Source organism: Peromyscus maniculatus, chromosome 13 (genome assembly GCF_049852395.1).
Source record: "Peromyscus maniculatus bairdii isolate BWxNUB_F1_BW_parent chromosome 13, HU_Pman_BW_mat_3.1, whole genome shotgun sequence".
Taxonomy (NCBI): domain Eukaryota; kingdom Metazoa; phylum Chordata; class Mammalia; order Rodentia; family Cricetidae; genus Peromyscus; species Peromyscus maniculatus.
This window is the reverse complement of record NC_134864.1, coordinates 27965435-27986086: the sequence shown is the minus strand read 5'-3', so window position 1 is coordinate 27986086 and position 20652 is coordinate 27965435. Positions and strand designations below refer to the sequence as shown.

Sequence of the window (20652 nt, the reverse complement as noted above, 5' to 3'; positions counted from 1 at the left end):
AGGGACTCACACTGTACTCTTTAGAGTTGAAATTGGCAGAGTCAATTCATGAAACACGTAGTCAGTCTTCTGAATCTAGCACTCTCCACAGCCCAGTCTCCTGCACATACAGCTTGTCATGAAATAGGTAGAAGAATGCATGTGGCAGTCTGCTCATTAGTAGGAAAAATAAAGGAAAGAAGGAACTCTCAAACGAATATGCAAAAATGAGAGAATAGATGAAAGCATTGTGTATCTTAGGCTGCTATAGGTAGATCACTTAAATGTATTCGCATATGCACCACAACACACTGATATCAAAGCATACAGTTACAGGAGGAAAGCAAGTCTCAGAATACATTTTTTTCAGAATACATTTTGATTTTTTTTTTTTTTTTTTTTTTTTGGTTTTTCGAGACAGGGTTTCTCTGTATAGCTTTGCGCCTTTCCTGGAGCTCACTTGGTAGCCCAGGCTGGCCTCGAACTCACAGAGATCCGCCTGCCTCTGCCTCCCGAGTGCTGGGATTAAAGGCGTGCGCCACCACCACCCAGCTACATTTTGATATTTTAAGAAAGTTCAAACATAAGCAGCACTTACCCCAAACCTGGGCAACAGAGCACTTACAAATAAAGAAAACATCAACATAAATACAAAATATTTAGAGAATGGTCATAACGTTTAGGAGAGATCATGATGTCCTTGAGAGGGGCCTGAGGTTTGGATGTAAAAAGTCCTGGGCATTGTTCATGATGTTCTATCTGCAGATGGATGCTATGTTTAGGAATTTGTTGAGATGCTGTGCTTTCTATTGCTAGCATACATGGAAGTGTTACAATGTTTTAAGATGTATCATGTAAGTGGTTAAGTTAACCACTTGTGCTGGCTGCTTTTCCAGAGAACCCAAGTTTAGCTTCCAGTATCTACATTAGGAGGTTCACAACTACCTGTAACACCAGTTCCAGATCTGTTACCCTCTTCTGGCCTCCATGTATATGTGTCCCTTCCATAAATTATGGTAACAAAATAAAAAATAAAAAATGGATCAATTCATCTTGTCATGATTCCAAACTATCTCCTAAATATCTGCTTCTAGCCATAGACAGATGCTACTCTCAGTTTTAATCAGAGAAGCTTGTCATTGCAATGAACAGTGGGGACAATTGAATACTCAGCCATGAACAGGACATTTTTTACTCCCCCCCCCCTCTCTGAGACTCAGAGAACATCACAGAAGAGGGAAGAGGAGATCATTTAAGAACAATAAAATAGAGAGAAGGACTATGAAACACCATGTGAGCCTGGCCCAGCCAGTTCAGTCATGAGCTCACGGCGGCAGTGACCTCACAAGAGTGAGCCTGTCAAAAGTCATTCATGGATTCTGAGGGCACTTGGGGCCCTGCCCCCTCCCTGCTGAACTATTGGCAGTGATGGATTCTGGAGAGGGTCAGTCACTGTCTTCAGCTGTATACTCAATGAAAATTTCCAAATTCATGGTCACCAAGACAATCCTGGTTAAAATGGGTGAGAATCGAAAACAAGACATGAAATGTACAGAAGGGAATTTTGGAGGATAATAGGACTGGGAAGGAAATCAGAGAGGAAGATGGGTTATAGTAAGCAGAATACACTTTTTTATTTTTAATGCTATTTATTACTATTGTGTGGTTTATGATGTATTGGGAGGGTGAGATCCAGAGGACAACTTTGTGAATAGAGTTCTCTCCTTCCAATGTTATGTGGGTTCCAGGATCAAACTGAGGTCCTCAACCTGTACAGTAATCGCTTTATCCACTGAGACATCCAGCTGGCCCAGAAACACAGAGAATGCATTTTATATATGTCTCAATTTGTCAAAGAACCAAATTAATAAGATGCATTTTAAAGCCATCTTGGAAGGGCTCACTAAGATTTCTTCTTTGGATTCCTCATAGTATGACCTATTCATTGTGCTGGGAATCTGACCATATGGGAGAATCATGCTTGCTGTGAACTCAGACTACGGTAAATTTTAGGCTTGTGATTCAATATTTATTGGAGTCTGTTGACAGCTGTTATAAATTAGCATCTACTGTACTAACATTTTCTTCACCTGACTCCATAATTTGCAGTCTATGTATCTAAATTAAACAATTATGTTGGGGGAAATTATTTTGATATGAACTTTATTCAAATAGTGCTTTAAGAATGGAATTCTCTTCTGGAAAAGGGCAACAAAGAATGTGCAAGTCAGAACTGTCCCCAACTGGATGAAATGTTGCCTTTGCTCAAAGGAGGTAAGCACATTAATAAATGTTTAAAAATCATCATTGCTTTTGTCTTGAATCAACAGCATTCTGCTTCAAGCAAAGTGATGTCAGTCAATGAGTAGCTAGCTGTTTTTTGCATTTGTTCATTTAGCCTGTGAGATGAGGCTGTTAACAATTAAGACACTCTGCATTGTAAACAAATGTCATAATGTGTTCTCTTATTGTCTTTGTGTAGAAAATCACCTACTACATAAAACAACATTTGTACCAATGAACACCTCTGCTTCCTTAGAATAGTAATACTGTGATTTATAGTTGATAGCAATGCCCAAAAATGTAGCACCTTGGACCCAAGTTATTCTTAGGTTAAGTAAAAAAAATTGGAATTCTCTAATTGTGTAGAAACCACTTTTGTTTCAGAACCATTATTTGGCTTTACCAGTGTTGACATCCTACACTCTAGCCCACCATAGAGATTTTCATGCTACTCATTGCTACTGTATTTACAACAGCAAGGAAATGGAACTAAGCTACATGTCCACCAACAGATGAATGGATAATGAAAATGTGATACACATACAGTATGGACTATTATTCAGATGTAAAGAAAATGAAATTTTCAGGAAAATTGATGGACTCAAAATATATTAAGTGAGGCGGCCTAAACCTCATATGTTGTCCCTCCTATGTGAATCCTACACGATCATGTGTACACGTATATATGTAAACACATGTACGTGTAGGCATACTGTAACATTTAGAAAAGGGATCAGGAAAGGGCAATGCCAGATAGATGTAAGGAAGGGCGGAATGCAGGCAGAAGGGCACCAGAGTATTTTAAGAACACCTAAAGCTATTGTTCTTCTACTTTCAATGCGGTGGGCTTCTTTTTTGTTTCAGATAAGGGATTAAGACAAAGTGTAGAAAGCCTCAGTCATAGTTTCAGAATGGCCTTTCTAACTGTTCAGAAGTTCAGTGAGAGGTACAGAGTTTGGACTGAGACAAGTGTGTGCTTGGATGGCTTTCTGAATTTAGCTGCACAGTGCCTTCACCGATAGGATCATCACAGCATCACAATGCAGCAATTTAAAAAAACAAATTTATTTTAAAGAACGCTTTTTTTTAGAATGCGTGTGTGTGTGTGTGTGTGTGTGTGTGTGTGTGTGTGTGTGTACACACAATGTGCCCACACCTGTATGTCAGGTGTATGCAGGTGCCTGTGGAGTCCAGAAGAGTGTGTCAAATCTCCTAGAGCTCCTATTACAGGCCATTGAGAGAGCCTGATGTGGGTGTTGAGGATGGAGCTTCGAACCTCTGGAGCAGTAGCAAGCACTAACTACTGAGCATTCTCACCAGCCCGCTTTTAAAGCAATTTTTGAGGAGCAAAAGTAAAGTCATAATTTCTAAGTTATAGAATTTATCAAAACATTGAAAGATTATGCTGGACACAGCAGTAATAAGATGACAATGTTAAATTACATCAAAACGAGAATGTGCTATAATTGGAAATCAATAGCTAGACGATATTTCCTTCAATTAAGTAATATAACCAGAACATTTTACTATTAGAAATGATTTCCATAAACGCATGAGCCAATAACTTTATCTACTATCAGTATTTAATAGTTGCTAAATTAATAATATTTGCCATTCCTAATGATGAATTTCATTAGAAAAATCATCCAGGGTCTGGGACAGGTCTCAGAATTTAAAAGCACTAGCCACTAAGCATGACCATCTCAGCTCAGTCCCCCAGACCACCATGATGGAATGAGAGAACTGACTCCCAAAAGTTGCCTTCTGACCTCCATGCATGCATCATGGCAAGAGCACACACACAAACAAATACATAGAAAGAAAATAAATATATGAATATGACTTTTAAAATTAAAAAATTACTAATAGCTCCCATTTAAGAGTGGGTCAGCCAGGAGAGTAGAGGGAAAGAGAAGGAGAAAGACGATATGATTATACTTCAAACTGAAAAAGACAAGAAGGTGAAACAAGATATTGAGATAAACTTGGTACTTTTAAGGTTTTTTTTTGTTGTTGTTGTTGTGAGCCTAGCCTTTAACGGCTGAGCCATCTCTCCAGCCCTTAAGTTTTAAAAGTGTGTCTTCTGTATAGAAAGCAATCAAAGTATCGCAATCAAACTAGTGAAGACATCCACCAACTCATAGTTCGTATACTCACAATAAAGAACATTAGGATCTGCTCTGCTGCTCCAGGGAGATAGACCTGTGGGTAAAGGGGCCTTACTGCTGAGCCCGATGGCCTGAGTTTGATTGCCAAGACTGACACAGTGGAAGGAGAGAATCAATTGCCCATGCAAGATGGGCAATCTTCAAAGGTCACATATGCAAATTAATTAATTAATTAAGAAATTTTAAAGTACCATCTACTCTCCTTAATGGTTTTCAAGTAAACTATGTGTTATTACCAACTCTAGTCACCATTGTACACAGCTCTCTAGAGCGTATTCCTCCAAACTAAACTTTGGCAGGCTTTGACTATCTACTTATGGCATGCTCCTGCCCTCCCAAATCCAAAAAACTATTTTTGTAATTCAACAAAGCTTTGGGGCCTCCTATCTGATATGAAACCTAATTCTCAAAAACAGCCCTTGGAAGATTACGCCAACAATCATATATTCCTTTTCCCTCCTTTTTCTTTTTATTTATTCCTCTCTCGCACAATACATCCTGACTGCAGCCTCCCCTCCCTCCACCTCTCCTCGTCCCCCCTCCCCACTCAGATTCACCACTTCTCCATTTCTCTTCAGAAAAGAGCAGGCCTCCTAGGTATATCAATCGAACACAGCCCAACAAGATACAATAAGACTAGGCACAAACCCTCCTGTCAAGGCTGGATGAGCCAACCCAGTATGAGGAAAAGGGTCTCAAAGGCAGGCAAAAAAAAAAAAAGTCAGAAACATCCCAGCTCCCATTGTTAGGAGTCCCACAACAACATACAAGCTAACAACCATAACATTTATACTGAGGACTTAGGGCAGACTCACAGGCTCCATGATTGTCAGTTCAGTCTCTGTGAGCCCCTATGAGGCCTGCTTATTGATCCAGTGGGTCATGTTCTTCTGATGTCCTAGACCCCTCTGGTGACTACATCCCTTCCTCCTGTCTTCTGCAGGGTTCCCTGAGCTCCACCTAATGTTTGGCTGTGGGTCATCTGATTTTTTTTTTTAATTGAAAATTACTGAGGAGATTGCTCAGTTGGTCATATTTGCTGAGCAAGTGTGTGGACATGAATTCAATACCTCAGACCTACCTCATAACACCAGGATGGTTATGTATTAGTCATCTCAGTGCTGGGTGGGTAGAGACATGAGGATTCCTGGGGCTTGCTGGACAACAAGTCTAGCAGAATCAACCAGCTACGGTAAGAGATCTTGTCTCAAAAACATCCAATACGGAGCCGGGCGTGGTGGCGCACGCCTTTAATCCCAGCACTCGGGAGGCAGAGCCAGGCGGATCTTTGTGAGTTCGAGGCCAGCCTGGGCTACCAAGTGAGCTCCAGGAAAGGCGCAAAGCTACACAGAGAAACCCTGTCTCGAAAAAACCAAAAAAAAAAAAAAAAAAAAAAAAAAAAAAAAAAAAACATCCAATACGGACAGCAAGTGGGAAAGACACCTGCTGTTGACCTTCGGCCTCCACACACGTGCATGTGCACATGGACACATGCATCTGTGTGCACACACACAAACACAAACTGTGGAGCTACTTGACTATATCATGTCAGTCTCCTTTCTTGAGTTCTGCCATCCAAGGATTGACGTTTTTTTCAGAACCCACACAAAGTGGGGTTTCCCTCTGGGATTTCTATAGAGGCAGGGAAGGAAAAAAATGTCCACATGATTCAAGCTAAGATTTGACCTTTGAGCCTAAGTGGTGTGTGGTGTTACACAAGCGAAGAGACATGTAGCTGGTATTAGAAGGTCTCCTGACCCTGGCGTCGACATTTTGGGAGTTGGTTTGAGTGACGGTGGCTGAGTCACTTGGTTCCTTTAAGCCTCACCTTGCTCATCTGTAATAAAGTACCGGGAATGGACTAATGCTCTTTGGGAACATGTTCTGTCCCAGTTTAATATAAGTCTACCCAATTTAAATTTACTCTTGGGAGCTTTTGTTTGTTCTAATAATTAGCTATTCACAGAAGTGGCCAATAGAAGTCAGTGACTCAAACAAAACTTCTAAAATCCACTTAATTTTTACAGGATTTTTAAAGAGATTGAAGGGACATTAAAGAACACAACTATTTCACTTTTTTATTATTAGGATACTAAGCATTTTCAAGCCAACAAGACACAACAGTCCTCATGGAACTTAAACTCATAAAAAAACATTGAAAGAACAATTATAAAAGATTATTGGAGGGTTTGAGGCAATGATACACTCACACCCAGACTCACTGGATGATTAGTAGTTTCCTGTTGGACATTCAGAGGCAGAAACTTTATACACAAACACTTGTCTCTCCTGTTTCCTTCTTTAGTCACTTCAAGAACGTTCTTACATCACATATGATGAGTCCAAGAGAAAACCTAATATATCCATCTTACATAGTGTGTACATACGTATATGTGTGTGTTTGTATGTATGTGTATGTTGAATGTATGTGTGTGTTAGATGTATATATGTATATGTTTGTATGTATGTATATGTAGATGTGTGTATATGTGTTTATGTATGTGTGTCTATGTGTGTATGTGTGTATGTGTGTATGTGTGTGTGTGTGTGTGTGTGTGTGTGTGTGTGTGTGTGTGTTTGTAGAATGTTTTGAGATATACTCTGGGCATTTTTCAAGTCCATGATATTTCATGTGCTTTTAAGATGCATTTATCATTTTTCACTTATTTATTGATTATTGTGGATGGGGGCTCACTCAAACTATGGTGTACATGTAGAGGTTAGAGGACAACTTGTTGGAGTTAGGTCTTCCCTTCCATCGTGTGTGTTCAGGGGATCAAACTTAGGTTGTCAGGCTTGGCATAAAGCTCCTCTACCCACTGAGCCCCTTACAAAATTCTAAAATGATGTGTTGTTGTGTAATGAACAAAATCAAACTCTTCAATACATGTGCCAGAGTTCCTTGGCCATCACATCTAACCAGAAATCCTAGAGCCCAGCTTCACAAACTCCTCACTGTGATCTAGCCAAGTTCTTCTGCTGACTCAGCCTTTAAGCCTGTTCCTCCGTTCATACTCCTCCATGAAAACGCAATCTAAAGGCCACTTCTTAGTAAAGACTTTTGTGTTTATACTGTCATAAATTAAAACTTGCTCCATGCTCCCCAGGCACGCTACCTCTATAAACCAACATTTTATTCTGTAAGACATCAGACTTTAATGTAGATATGTCTCTCACAAGAACAAGATGCCCTGTCTGAATCTGTGAATCTTCAAGTGTGATCTATGATCACTAAAGCTGGAGTGAGTTGACACCAAAAGCTCAATGCACTACATTTTCTGCTCCCTTGCTATATTGATTGAGTTCTGCTTTATTTTCTGAGCTTTTATTTTGAATTCTCTTTCTCCTTGGATTTGCTCAAATTATAACAGCATCTCTATTTCTTCCCTTGTTCACCTTGTTCACCTTGTTCACCCATCTTGGATCCCACATCCTTCATGCCTGTTCTAACATTATCCTCCAGTGTACTTAACTATCAACTCCTCTGGAGGAAGACGCTGCATCTCCTGGCCCTAGAAAATGTTCTTTCTTCTGTAAGGAGGTCATGGAGAGATAAGAGAGCAGAAAAGGCTGCAACATTTTATACCAAGAATATATGAAATACTTCTGGAACCAGCGGAGATTGTATGTAAATCTTCTCAGGGAAAGCCAGGCTGTCCTTAAACGTATTTAGCTGTCTATCCCGTAGAAAATGAAGCAAGGACATCCTGAAGAGAGGACGCAAAGGTGGTGAGACACAGAGAGGAACATAGTACTATTTAGGAAATGATGGGTAAAACAGCCAGATGCACAAAACCCCATCACATTAAGTGATGCCAAGAGTTAAGGCTGCAAAATTGCATTCTACCAAGTTACAGGAAAATCCCAATGCCGTGCATGCTACAAACTTCAAACTTTATCTCATAGATCACAGAAGTTTAGACAACAAATGATTCAATTTGGGAACTGGAATAAACTTTTTCAAAGTGATTTATGGAATATAACTTCAAAATACAGTTTGGAGGAGGATAAAATTGAACAGTGAGTGCTAAGGTTCTCCCAAATTTGAAGGGCAATAAGGATATTAAAGGCATCCAGTAGGCAAGGAATTTCTGAGACATAGAAAGTTCATCTGAGAGAAAGCAGGCATTTAGTCAATAAAATCTGATGAGTTGATGTGGGGAAGTACAGATGTAGGCTTTTTCTCTTCTGCTTCTGGCTTAAGCAATTGTAAAAATAACGGGTAAGAAATAGAAACTACAGCCATGTTGAATGCTGGCAGAAAATTCTCAATAGTGAAAATAATACAGCACAGCAACATGCAAAGGAAAGAAATGGGAGCCAGGAAAGACAATTCCTAGATAGACCCTGGGAAGGAGAGGGGTAAACAGAGATGTATACATGAAAACAGATTTGGAAGAGGCAGCAGCATTCAGAGATCAACCCTCGTACCCAGTCATGGTACATGGGGGAGGGAACAGTCATGTAAAATTACCATGATTTAATTGTATCCATAACTTGACTTGGGAAAGACGCTTTTGTGCACTTGAGTGCAACTGCTCCAGATGTTCTAAGAACTCCTAACTTTTTAATCCCAGTAATAAAACCATTCTGCCAAAAGGTAATGCGGGAGAGAGGAGAACCACTCAGGTTCTGAATTCTTTCTTTCATATGGACACAAGCTTAGGTAGTAACTGATGAAGTCCTTTTTGGACTCAGTAAGACCTCTTCCTGAAAGCATGCTGAATTTTCTCTTTATATTCAGTCATAATAATGATGTCACCACAGTTTTAATGGAAACTTTGAAGACATATTATTGTGCCTGTGAGTTGATACATGGTGAACTTAGACCCTAGGAAAAAGCATATTACAGGCCCCAGAAAGCTGTTATTAGCAACATAATGTTAGGAAGGTGGTGAGCACCACATAAATCGACTTAAAAGGCCATGAGAAGAGCCATGATCCTATCCCACCATTTATAGTCCTTTGATACCCCAATCTCCACCTGTGATCTGTCTGCTCAGTTGAATGAGCTCTTCTTGCCTCCCACGGTTCCCTATAACCCTTCATTTCCCTGCTGCTTGATGGTGGACCCCTTATTCTACCTCTTCAATAAGAGTGAGGTCATTGAAACAAGGATGGAGTCATTTCCATAAATTTCCAGTGCTTGTGAAGAACCAGCATAATAACAAAACTCAGGCTTAAACTCAACATCTCATGGTCAACTTCTTCAACTAGCAATCATATAAAACATGTACAGTTATTATCATAAGCAATGAAGTTAAACCATTGATCTCTGTTACCTCATATCCATTCTTTGAATAATTATTAAGAAGTATTTGACAAGTACTAAGAATCTGTACACTAGACAGAGTGAGGAGAATGTGAATGATAGATTGGTTGAAACAGATTTACAAGTGGTACTTAGTTACATTAACAAGAAAGAAACAGTCATGTGAATAGGAATGGAGACTCATCAAAGGACCAAACTTCCAGGAGATGGACCTCAGATAATACTACCAAATCTTAGTTATCCTTGCATCCACCATGCCTATCTTGGGAATGTTGGATTTTCATTACACAATTTCTAATAAAACATTTTTACTTATGTACATGCAATTCAGGACACACTAATCTTGAGAATATAATCAATGTAAATATGTTGAACTTGACTTTAAACACAGGGCATGCTATGATTTAAGTATGGTAAAGCATTTGATCCCATAGTTCTTGTCTCCAACAAAACAATGCATTACTATTAGCACGTTACTTTTAATAGTACCTGGAAGATTCAAATTTTATTTTGTGTCAGGACTGCAAGGTGATTCAAAACAACACAACAGACTTAGAAATAACCTTCACAGAATCTTAGCAAGAAATATTGAAGACGTTTAGCTCACAAGATGCATTTTCATCTGTGACGCCACCGTGACAGTAAAAACATTACAAAGAACATGTTTCTGTGACTCCATCTCCAATGCAGCTTCTGCTAATGCACGTGAGCAAAATATCGTGTACCAATGTTTATGTGTGTAGGGATGCTTACATATTCAATTTCCCCCTAAGAAATTAAAGTTTAAAATAAAGTACAGTACCACTGTAGTATTTTATGGACAAGTTGAATAATACTTCCTCTCCAGTAGAATAGCGATGCTGATTTGCCAATGTCTATTTAAAGAGATTGATGTTTTAATTCCACCAGCCTGAACTGCAAAGGAGCCTAGAGATAAGCGGCATGCAGTTTTCAGGTATGTGTTAGAAGAGCAATTGAACACCTTTTGCTTTTCCTTGCTAGGGAAGTCCTTATCTGATCCTTGTAGAGGTTGTGCCAAGCCCATTAATTATGTCCTCTAAACTATGTCTTTACTGCAGGCGAAACCTCTGTGTCCCTTTGTCGTTGTGGCCCTTACTTACTTACTCTCTCAAACAGATTGCCCCACGGGAAGCGGGGAGCTGAAGTTCTTTACAGCTGACAGATCCTTCCCTGGAAAGAAGACACCAGTCTTCTCCAAAACAAGCAGATGGTCATGCCCCTTGAAGTTTCCAAAGAGATTCACCTCTATCACGCAGGATTTCTCTAACAAATGGGAAGACATACAGAGAAAGAAGAAGACCAGGCAAATGCAACCTAATTATGTTCTTTGTTCTTGATGTCATCAAAATAGCCCGTGTCTGAATATAAGCCACTAAAGCAAGGACTAGTCAAAAACCAAGAGGGAAATGAAAAATAATAAATGATATTTTTAAGTGGCATTAGAGACAAAGTGACTTCACCTTTAAATTAAGCGCTTGGGATTTTGGCATTTGTGTTGGTTCATGATCATTGTCAACCTGGCTGGATTTGGAATCACCCATGAGAAACACCCCTGAGTGTACCTAAAAGGACATTTCCAGATAGGTTTAAGGGAGAAAGGCAAGCCCACCTTGAATGTGGGTGGTACCAATCTATGCATCATGGGTGCTGGCTGAATAAAAATGAACACCAACAGACCAGTCTGGCTCTCTCCTTCCTGCTGTCCTCAGATGTGAGGAATCCCACCTGCAGGCTACTGCTGCCACCAACTCTGACATACCTTCCCTGCCATGGCAGATGGTACCCTCTTACCTGTGAGCCAAAGGAATTATTTCTTCAGCAACATTGCTTTCTGTCAGTTATTTGATTACAGAGACAAGAAAGTAACTAGTAACAGCATTTCAGTAGAAGTAATTTCATTTCCACTATGTTCTCCACATATGTACGGCAACGGATGGAGGAAACTAAGGAGAAACTGAAGCACCACTTTAAAAATGTCCAAATAACCGCCTGCTGGGCCATCCAAGCTTCAAAGTGGAATAATTTAAACTAAGAAGAACATGTATATTTCCAGCAGCTAGAAACTCATTTCTGATAGTTATCAATTTTGCAATATGATAACCTTTTTTATTTTCTTTTTTTTCCATTTCAGTCTACATTTCTGGGATGTCATTCAAAACTGGGCAATGGGCTAGGCATCTGGGGAGCATAGATCCTGTTACAGATCCCAGTTCAATTTATCAACTTCATTGGTGAAAGTTCTGAAATCCAAGCACATGTTCAGTAAACTATATCACTTTCTAATAAGGCTAATATAAAGATAAAAAACAATTACTGGTTTAATGGGCTGTAGTGTCTAATGCATATCCAACAAAATATAATGTCTATTATTATGTTGAAATACAAGTTTGTAGGAAATTTCTCCTATGCTATAATTAATGATCTATTGGGATATTAAAAACCAAAATGACAATCATCTTGCTGTGCATTCCTTTGATCACTGAACTTTGGTAGCAAATGTAAAAAGATGAGTTCCTGGCAAGTCTGGACTACCCAGTGAAGTCCAACCTAAGTTTCCAAGAGAGATGTGGCAAAGGGTCTCCATGGTAGAAGAAGCTAGTGGTAGAAATGTGCCGAGCGTGTGCAAGGACCTAGGACCAATCCCAGCACTTAAAAACAAAAGAGCATGAATAGTAGGAGAAAACAGAACTGCAGATACAGTGGTTGGCACTCCACCTGAGGGCATGTCTACTATTGCAAAAAGAGAATGAGACAAAATAACAACGCCACCAATGAAAGAATCGCATACTTCCTGGAGAACCTTCTAGAACTCTAAAGCTGGGACATGTTTAGTGAAGGTCTGAATTTAAGAAGAGAGGAACCAAAGTTCATGTTTTCATATAATAAGTACTCGAATCCCTGACAATTTCATTTATTTTTCCATAGCTGTAAGAAGTCTGGATCTGTTGTGGTTACATCTGTTGAGATTACACCTGTAATCTCAGAATTCAGAATGCTGATGCAGGGGCACAGCTGGTTAAAGTAAAGCCAGGGCTACATAAATAAGACTGTGTATCAAAAATAAAATGCAAAGTCATGGGCACTGCATTTCCTCTTATCCAGTATAAACACCACAGCTCTGCAGGGGCCCAATTTACATCTTTTGTTACTCTTATTCAAGGCTAAAGTAAAAGAATTCAGACTAGTGAATCGCACAAAGTATCCATTGAAAAGATTATTGTTAGTTGAATAAAAAAAAAAGTGATGAAGAAATGAATCAACAATGGCTATCAAAGAGGAAGCACCTTCAAAATATAAAATAATAGGAAAAGAAAGATTGAGCAAACAGTGCCTAAGTTACTACCCATGACTCTATTGCTCATAGATGACCCTGAGACGCTGTGGTTGTGGGAGCAGAAAGACTAAGGGGACATCAGTGCTTTGGTCTGTCCATGGCTCTCACTCAGTTCTGGTAGTAGACAATGGAAATCCCGTCTAGACAATTTGAGAGGCCAGAGCATCACACTGTAGTCAAAAGTTTTCCTCTGTCCCACTGAGTCCCGCAGCCACTTGGACCCAAGTAACCACAGAGGCTTATATTACTTATTAACTGTATGGCCTAATGGCTCAGGCTTCTCGCTAGCTAGCTCTTTTATCTTTAATTAACCAATTTCTATTAATCTATGTTTTGCCACATGGCCATGGCTTACCAGTACTTTCACATCTTGTTTCTCCTGGCAGTGGCTGGTGTCTCTTCTCTGCCTGTGCCTCTCCTTTCCCTCTTTTTCTTTTCTAAAAGAGAATACTTAGTCCAAACTTTTCTTCCACCCCCCAACCCTATAACCATTATCCATAGCCCTGAGTAACATGAAACCTTTGGGAGAAAGAGTGTCGTTTTCTTAGGATTGCTTTCTGCTATTTAGGGGGTGATGATATCTCAGTGGTGTCCTGTAAGAAAGAAAGCTCAGATAGTTAGGTCTCAGTTGGACTAACTGTGGATTCTGAAATCACACACGGACAATCACTGGCCAAGCCTGGATGATCCACATTCCACAGAAGACGTTGTGGCAACTGACCACAGTTACAGGTTAGAATGGAATTTTTTTTTCCATAAATGTTTGGCTTTCATTGGTGCATTTCCTAGATGTGTCAAAAAGAGTCTGGAAGCAGTTACATTAGAAGCTGCTACCATCTGGAAGCAGAGTCTCAAAGAGGAAGAATTACTCAATCTAAATCCACTCAGCTTTTGTGGGTCCATGGAAATCTTAAGATAGTTTTCCTATTTCTGTGAAGAATAAGATGGAGGTTTTGATTAGGATTGCATGGTGTCCGTAAATAAATTTTGGTAAAGTGGCATTTTCACAATATTAAACCTACCAATCCATGAGGATAGAATATCTTTCTATTTTCTAGAATACTTAAATAACTCTTTCTTCAAAGGGTTAAAGTTTTCATCATGGGGGTGAGAAGTGGAGAGAATCTGGGAGGAGATGGGGGAGGAAACCATGATGAGAATATATTATATGAAAAAAAATATTTCAATGACAACTATAAAACCTACTAAAATTGTTGTCATTGTATTGGCCATTCACTTCCCATGGTTAAGTTTATTTCTAGATATTTTATTTTCTTTGAGGCTATTGTGAATGGGAGTTTACCCATGATCTCTTTCTCTGTATGTTGATTATTGGGATACAGAAAATCTATTGATCTGTGCAAGTTAATTCTGTATCTTGCCACATTGCTCAATTTGTTTGTCATTTCAAAAGTTTTCTAGAGAATTTCGGAAATCTCTAATGTTGTATGCAAGCAGGGATAGCTTGACTTCTTCTTTCCAATTTGAATACCTTTAATTTCCTTCTCTTTGCAATCACAATACTGGAAAGTAGCAGGAGTAGTGAACAGCCCTGTCTCATGCCTGACTTCAGTGGGATTGCTTCAAGATTTCCTCCATGTAGGATGATGTTGGCTGTGGGTTTCTTGTATTTAGCTTTTATTGTGTTGAAGTATGTTCCCTCTAGTTCAAATTCTCCAGGGCTCTAATCAGGAAGGCATGTGGTATTTTGTCAAAGGCTTTTTCTGCATGTATTGAGATAATCAAGTGATTTCTCCCCTTTAAGTTTATTTATGTGGTTTATTACATTTATTGACTTGCATGCGTTGAACCATCCCTATGTTTCAGAGATAAGATCAACTTGGTCACAGTGTATCTTTTTTATGTATGTTTGTATTGTGTTTGCAAGTATCTTGTTGAGTATTTCTGAGTCTACGTTCATCACAGTTACTGGGCTGCAGCTTCTTTTTGCTGATAGTGTTTCTTCACCTGTTTTGGGTATTAGAGTACTAGAGGCTTCATGGAAGGAATATGGGAATGCTCCTTCTATTTGTCATCAACTTATTCTTTTCCTCCACCTCCTCCATTTTCTTATTTAAGAAGGATTGATTGGCTATAGACCTTTGAATGTCTGGTAGAATTCTGCTATGAGTCAATCTGGCCCTGGACTCTTTTTTTTTTTTTTTAAACTTGAATGCTTTTATTGCTATTTCAATCTCCTCATTAGGTACAGGACTGTTTAGGCTGTTGATTTCTTGATTAATTTTGGCAGTTTGGATGAATCTAGAAACACATCCATTTCTTTTAGACCTTCCAACTTAAAAGAATACAACTTTTTAAGTATTCCTTACATTATTCTGAATCGCCCAAAGGACTCAACATTCTGACATCCTGTTTTATAGATACTTGCTCAGTCCTGTTCATTGATGCATTATATTCATAATAGCTAGGTAATGGAAACAATATAAATGTTCTTCAACCAATGAATTCATAATAAAAATGTAATACCTATACACCATGGAATACTATTCAGCTGTAAAGAAAAATGAAATCATGAACTTTGTAGGTAAATGGGTGGAACTAGAAAAGATCATACTTAGTGAAGTGACCCAGATCCAGAAAGATAAACAATGAATGTGCTCTCTCATCAGAACCTCCTAGCTCCAAGTCTTCAGATGTGAGTATACATCCTGGAGTAACTGCAGAAATCAGGAAGGTAAAGGGGACCGTTTAGGGTCAGGGGTGGGGGATCAATAGGGAGTGGAATAGCAGGGAACAATTGTTGTGAAGGGGAAATGAGAACAGGAACCCTCTAATAAGGGACAGGGAGGGAGATAAAAACAGAAACAGGAAGGAGGATAAAATAACAATCAGGATTCTGAAAAAGTCATATAGAATCATACTATTAACTATCCACCTAAAATGTACATAATATGTGTAAGTTGTTGTGTAAATAAATGTACATATTTTAAATGGAAATTCCCATCTAGGCTGGCAATGCTACCTCTAAGAGCCATAGACCGCCTAACAAAATCTCAACACCAGGCATGAGAAGCCCTCTTCTGAGTCGTTGGTCAGGGTTTCCAGTGCTTCCCAAAACATTGTAGGCTGCTGATATTGCACTTGGTTGCCCTACAGAAGTAGAAGGCAAGTCCCTATTTCTGAGGATACAAAGCACTTCAGGCACAGTGCCCAAAGGGCTCTGGGATGGAACTGACCCGAAAGCTTCAACCCTGAGGACTAGCTTTCATGGAAACAGAAGAAACCATGTAATCCTCCAAAGGAGGGAAGCAACCCACAGTCCTATGTATCTATGGTGCCCGTGTAACACAATGATGACAAGCATGACACAAGAACACTGCAGGTGCAGTAGTCACACACACACACACACACACACACACACACACACACACACACACACACATATATATACCTTGGTGGTAATTAACAGCTCTCTAACTGGACTTAAGACCCACTCAACGGGGATTACAGAGACTGTACCACCAACCACAGAAACTCCTCTTTGCCACAGATGGAAACCATTAAAGCAAACTACAACCAATCAAAATGCAGAGTTGTGAAGCACAGTCCCAAGGGATGCATCTACAATACAACTCCTGCACCTAAGGGTCAGAAGTCACTGAAGAAGAGGGGATGGAGAGACTGTAAGAGCCAGAAGATAGGGAGTTTTCTGTGAGACTGTGTCTCCTGGGAAGGGCACAAGCTATACCCATCAAGTAGCTGCAGTTGATATGATTGCCTACCCATGTGCTGAATGAGGGCAATAGACATGTGAGCACAGATGTCGGAAAGGCCAGGAGGCCTCAAACCTACACAAATAGCTACAAGTAACTAATAAACACTGAGAGCAGTTGAAACAGTCTTCCCCAGGGATAAGCACACCTACTAGGTCTCCAATAACAAATAGTCGGTCCTGAAGACATACATAGGAGTGATATAATTCAGACTGAGTGGTCTGTACTCTTATATTTAGGAGTATGCTTGCATGTATGTATGTATATATATGACAACAATTAATGAAAAAGAGACCATGAGTTTAAAAGAGAGGAATGAGAGCTGTATGGAAGGATTGGGGGGGGGGAATGGGAAGGGAAAAAAGGTTATAATTACATGATAATCTGAAAAATAAAAAAATTAAAAGTGAATAAACTATTCAGCTTATCAATGCATGATGGAAACAACCCATTAGTGCTACACCCATCTGACCTCTACAGAGAATGCAAGCTACTCTGTGAATGCCAACATCTCTGCCCTAACAGAATCTCTGGAATAATAAATACACAAGAAACTTTTTTTTAATTCTATGAGATTTTAAATGTAAGCAACAAATATTTAGTGTATGAATTACTACAACAGATGACGTCCCAAATAAATATAGCTTCCTTTAATGTTTTCTTTGCCAGAAATAAAAGCAGTAGGTTTTCCCTCTATACAATCCATGGCAAGTTCTTACTTGCCTTGTTGGATAGTTTGAGCTGTAGAGCTCTCTCTCTAAGAAGAGAAACTGAGCTGATTGAGCATGGGACCATGGGGGACGTGGGGGTAGTAGACAATCCTGTCTGGCCGAGCAAGCGAAGGCAATCAGAGCATGGTGCCCTCTACCCATCCAGGAACTACATGTCAAACAGGACAATCTCCTCCATAGAAATCAAGACACAATGGCCCCCTCGTTCTAGTTCTCTCCATTCCCCGTATCTCATCTCACCTTAGGAAATACACACTCTAATAGAAGGAATTAGAATTTGCACTTTGAGTGTTGCTCCAGATGCACAGAACCTTTCTCTGAGACTATCTTCTCAGTAACAAAGTTAAATCTTCCTTAGGGAGAAAGTGACATCTGACTTGCATTGTCATCTCCTCACATCAGATGGTCCAATGTCAGATAGGCTTGGGGCTGTGGGCACTGCCCTGTGGATTCAGCACCTACAGCCTGCAAGGGACAAGGGACACAGGAAACCGACAACCTGACTAAGTACAGAGACCATGATGCTCAGTGAACACCAGCTCTTACTGAATTGCCCACCAAGTCATGGTTGCAGTCATTGGCTAATAAAGGAGTGTGGAATAGTCAGACCCAAGTGTTTTTAGCAGGCTTCTTTCTAGTAGGAGAAGAAAGGCATTTCACAACTGGACCAGTCATTTTTAAGTTCTTTACTCATTATCACTTTGATGCAGAAAGATGGCTAGCAAGTTAGTGCCTGTGAATAAAACATACCATTAAGAACATGTTTTAATTGCTCACCATGGGTCCAGCTTTGAACTAGATACTTTCTACAGGTTGGCTTATTTAATCCTTTCAAATACATTGAAATCTAAGTTTAATGATCCTCATTTTTCAGATGAGAAAACTGGGCTCAATGAAATTAGCTTGCACAAAATCCTGTTGTTAAAGGGACCAGCATAGTGAATCATGCTCGTACAGAGATGTGGCATTTTCCACAAGCAGACGCAGAAATAGTGACTTGTGCCAAGAATCTGCTGACCTGCCTCTAATGAACATCTCAAATTTTATCATTTCAGAAACTGGGGTCTAATTCTTCCTTACTTATAGGAGATACTCAATCATCTTAAATATCACAGCCAAAGTATAGCTTAGTTACTCCAAACATGCTCACTATTTCAAATCCTAGTATATTCCAGTCATGTTCCTATTTATTTCCAATAACTCCAGAGTCCAAATTCCCACTTAGCCCATGTCATCTCTAATAACTGATTACCAATCATCAAGAAAGCAGCTGTTACCCACTAAACTCACTCTGTTAGATAGTGGGCTCAGGCCTAAGAGAGATGCAAAAATACCTAAATTAATTTATCATGGAGGGAGCTTAACATCCAGTGGTATTCACATATGTAAGTCATAAAATAAATGATCCAGTTAAATACTAATGGAATTAAGAAGAGAGTTAGCCCTCAGCTGTAAGGGCCATAAATGTTTCATATGAGATGTAATATTTGTCTGGGCTCTAAAATAAGCATTTTAAAAGAAACATTTGCTCATGGCCATGTAATCCACATAGAAGAATGGTCAAAGAGAGAGAGATTCAACTCTAACTCCCCTTGGCATGGTCTGGGGGAATCAGGTGCCATCGTTTGTCAAACAGGAAGAAAAAAATATATGAAGAGCACAGAAAAAAATAAGGAAGACAATGGCCAATGGCAAAGTCTTAGCCAGCAGGGTGTCCACTGTGGAGACATTTAATACAAAGGACTAATTAAGAAGTGGGGTTAAGTAACAAAGCCATCCCAGTATGCCCCACTGCCCATGTTCCACTGATACATTTGAAGGCACTCCATGCACAGCACATGCTTGGAGCTGGGATAGATGAGTGGGGAGTAAGAATGAATGTGCTTTTCTGTGTTCCTGGAAGTCTCATGAAGACTTCAGAAAAAAATGAATCTTGCAAGGTCTGCTGATGTTAGCCTGTGATCCCAGGACTTGGTTGTGAGGCTGGAGCCAGCCTGGGATACATTGTGAAAGCCTACCTCACAGGTATGGCAGAAAAGAGGAAGGAAGGAAGAGTGAAACAGAGGGAGGGAGAAAAGGGGAAGAAAAGAGGAAGGGAGGGAGGGAGGGAGGGAGGGAGGGAGGGAGGGAGGGAGGGAGGGAGGGAGGGAGGGAGAAAAGAACAGCAAAGAGACTTTAGGAGCAAGAAATCTTGCTTAGAAGCTTCTGTACATTCCAGGCATAAAATGAAGTCTTGATGTTTGACTACATCAGAATTCATAAAAATCCAATAATCTCACTCCAACTAAATGAGGAATAAATTAAGAGAAAGACAAGGTTACATCTTGCTCATATGGGATGTATAGTTAAAGGCTTTCTAGAGTAACCGCACAGGTTGAAATCTGGAGTACTCAATGGGAAAGCACAGCTCCAGTGGTTGTGAGAGGGGAAAGGTGAGCTTCCTCCTCACTTCAGACTCTGAAAAGCTTCCCTAAGCGACCCACAACAAGGAAATGATAAAACACATCGTGTAAAACTTAAACATTTTACCACAAGACACCATCAAAATAAAAAAACAACAACAACAAAAAACAACAACAAAAACCAAGCCACTAGCTGAGTGAAGGCTGCTGAAATTCACAATACTGAGAGAGAAAACATCTGGCATCCAGAATATCTAAATCAATGAGTTTAAATCAACAGCAGTGAGAGAGTAGATATTATGTGTGAAAAAACGAACCATCCCCCCAACCGAGCCAAAATGTCAATAAGAAAGAAAAACTGGCCAACATTCCTAGCAGTCTCCGGGAACAAATTCATGATACAATGAGATACTATCTCACATTCACAAGATGGGCAAAATACAAATGCATCACCAAATGTTGGCAAGGATGTGGAACAAAAGGACCTCCTAAGGATTGTTGGTTGGAATATAAATGATGAGATGCTACCAAGTAATCAGACATCGTCTGCCAAGTGTGCAGGTATGATGCCCTCCTCTTGAAACTGCTCTCCTGAGGACCTCTCCTTTGTTAGCATAAGTTAACAGCACCAGAATGTTAAGAGCAGCCTTGTCTGGAAGCAGCATAAACTCCCATCAAGAAAAGACTGGCACATTAATCATGATGTAGCCATTGACTAGAATGTTATG

The 20652-nt window shown here is 39.7% G+C and overlaps 1 protein-coding gene and 1 long non-coding RNA gene across 7 annotated transcripts in view; one reads left to right on the top strand and one right to left on the bottom strand.

Annotated features, from left to right (window-relative positions):
• The window catches only part of Dlgap1 (DLG associated protein 1), an 838155-nt gene that overhangs the window by 807639 nt on the left and 9864 nt on the right, over positions 1 to 20652 (bottom strand). The window lies entirely within an intron of this gene.
• LOC121822019 (uncharacterized) lies at positions 1369 to 18801 on the top strand. Of its 3 annotated transcripts, none has more exons than XR_013044037.1 (6): positions 1369 to 1501; positions 1912 to 1981; positions 2155 to 2253; positions 8337 to 8450; positions 10612 to 10657; positions 10840 to 18801. It is a non-coding gene; the product is annotated as an uncharacterized LOC121822019 (long non-coding RNA). The 3 variants fall into 3 exon arrangements; XR_013044036.1 differs by having other exon boundaries at positions 10782 to 18801; XR_013044035.1 differs by lacking the exons at positions 10612 to 10657; positions 10840 to 18801 and adding an exon at positions 10222 to 10552.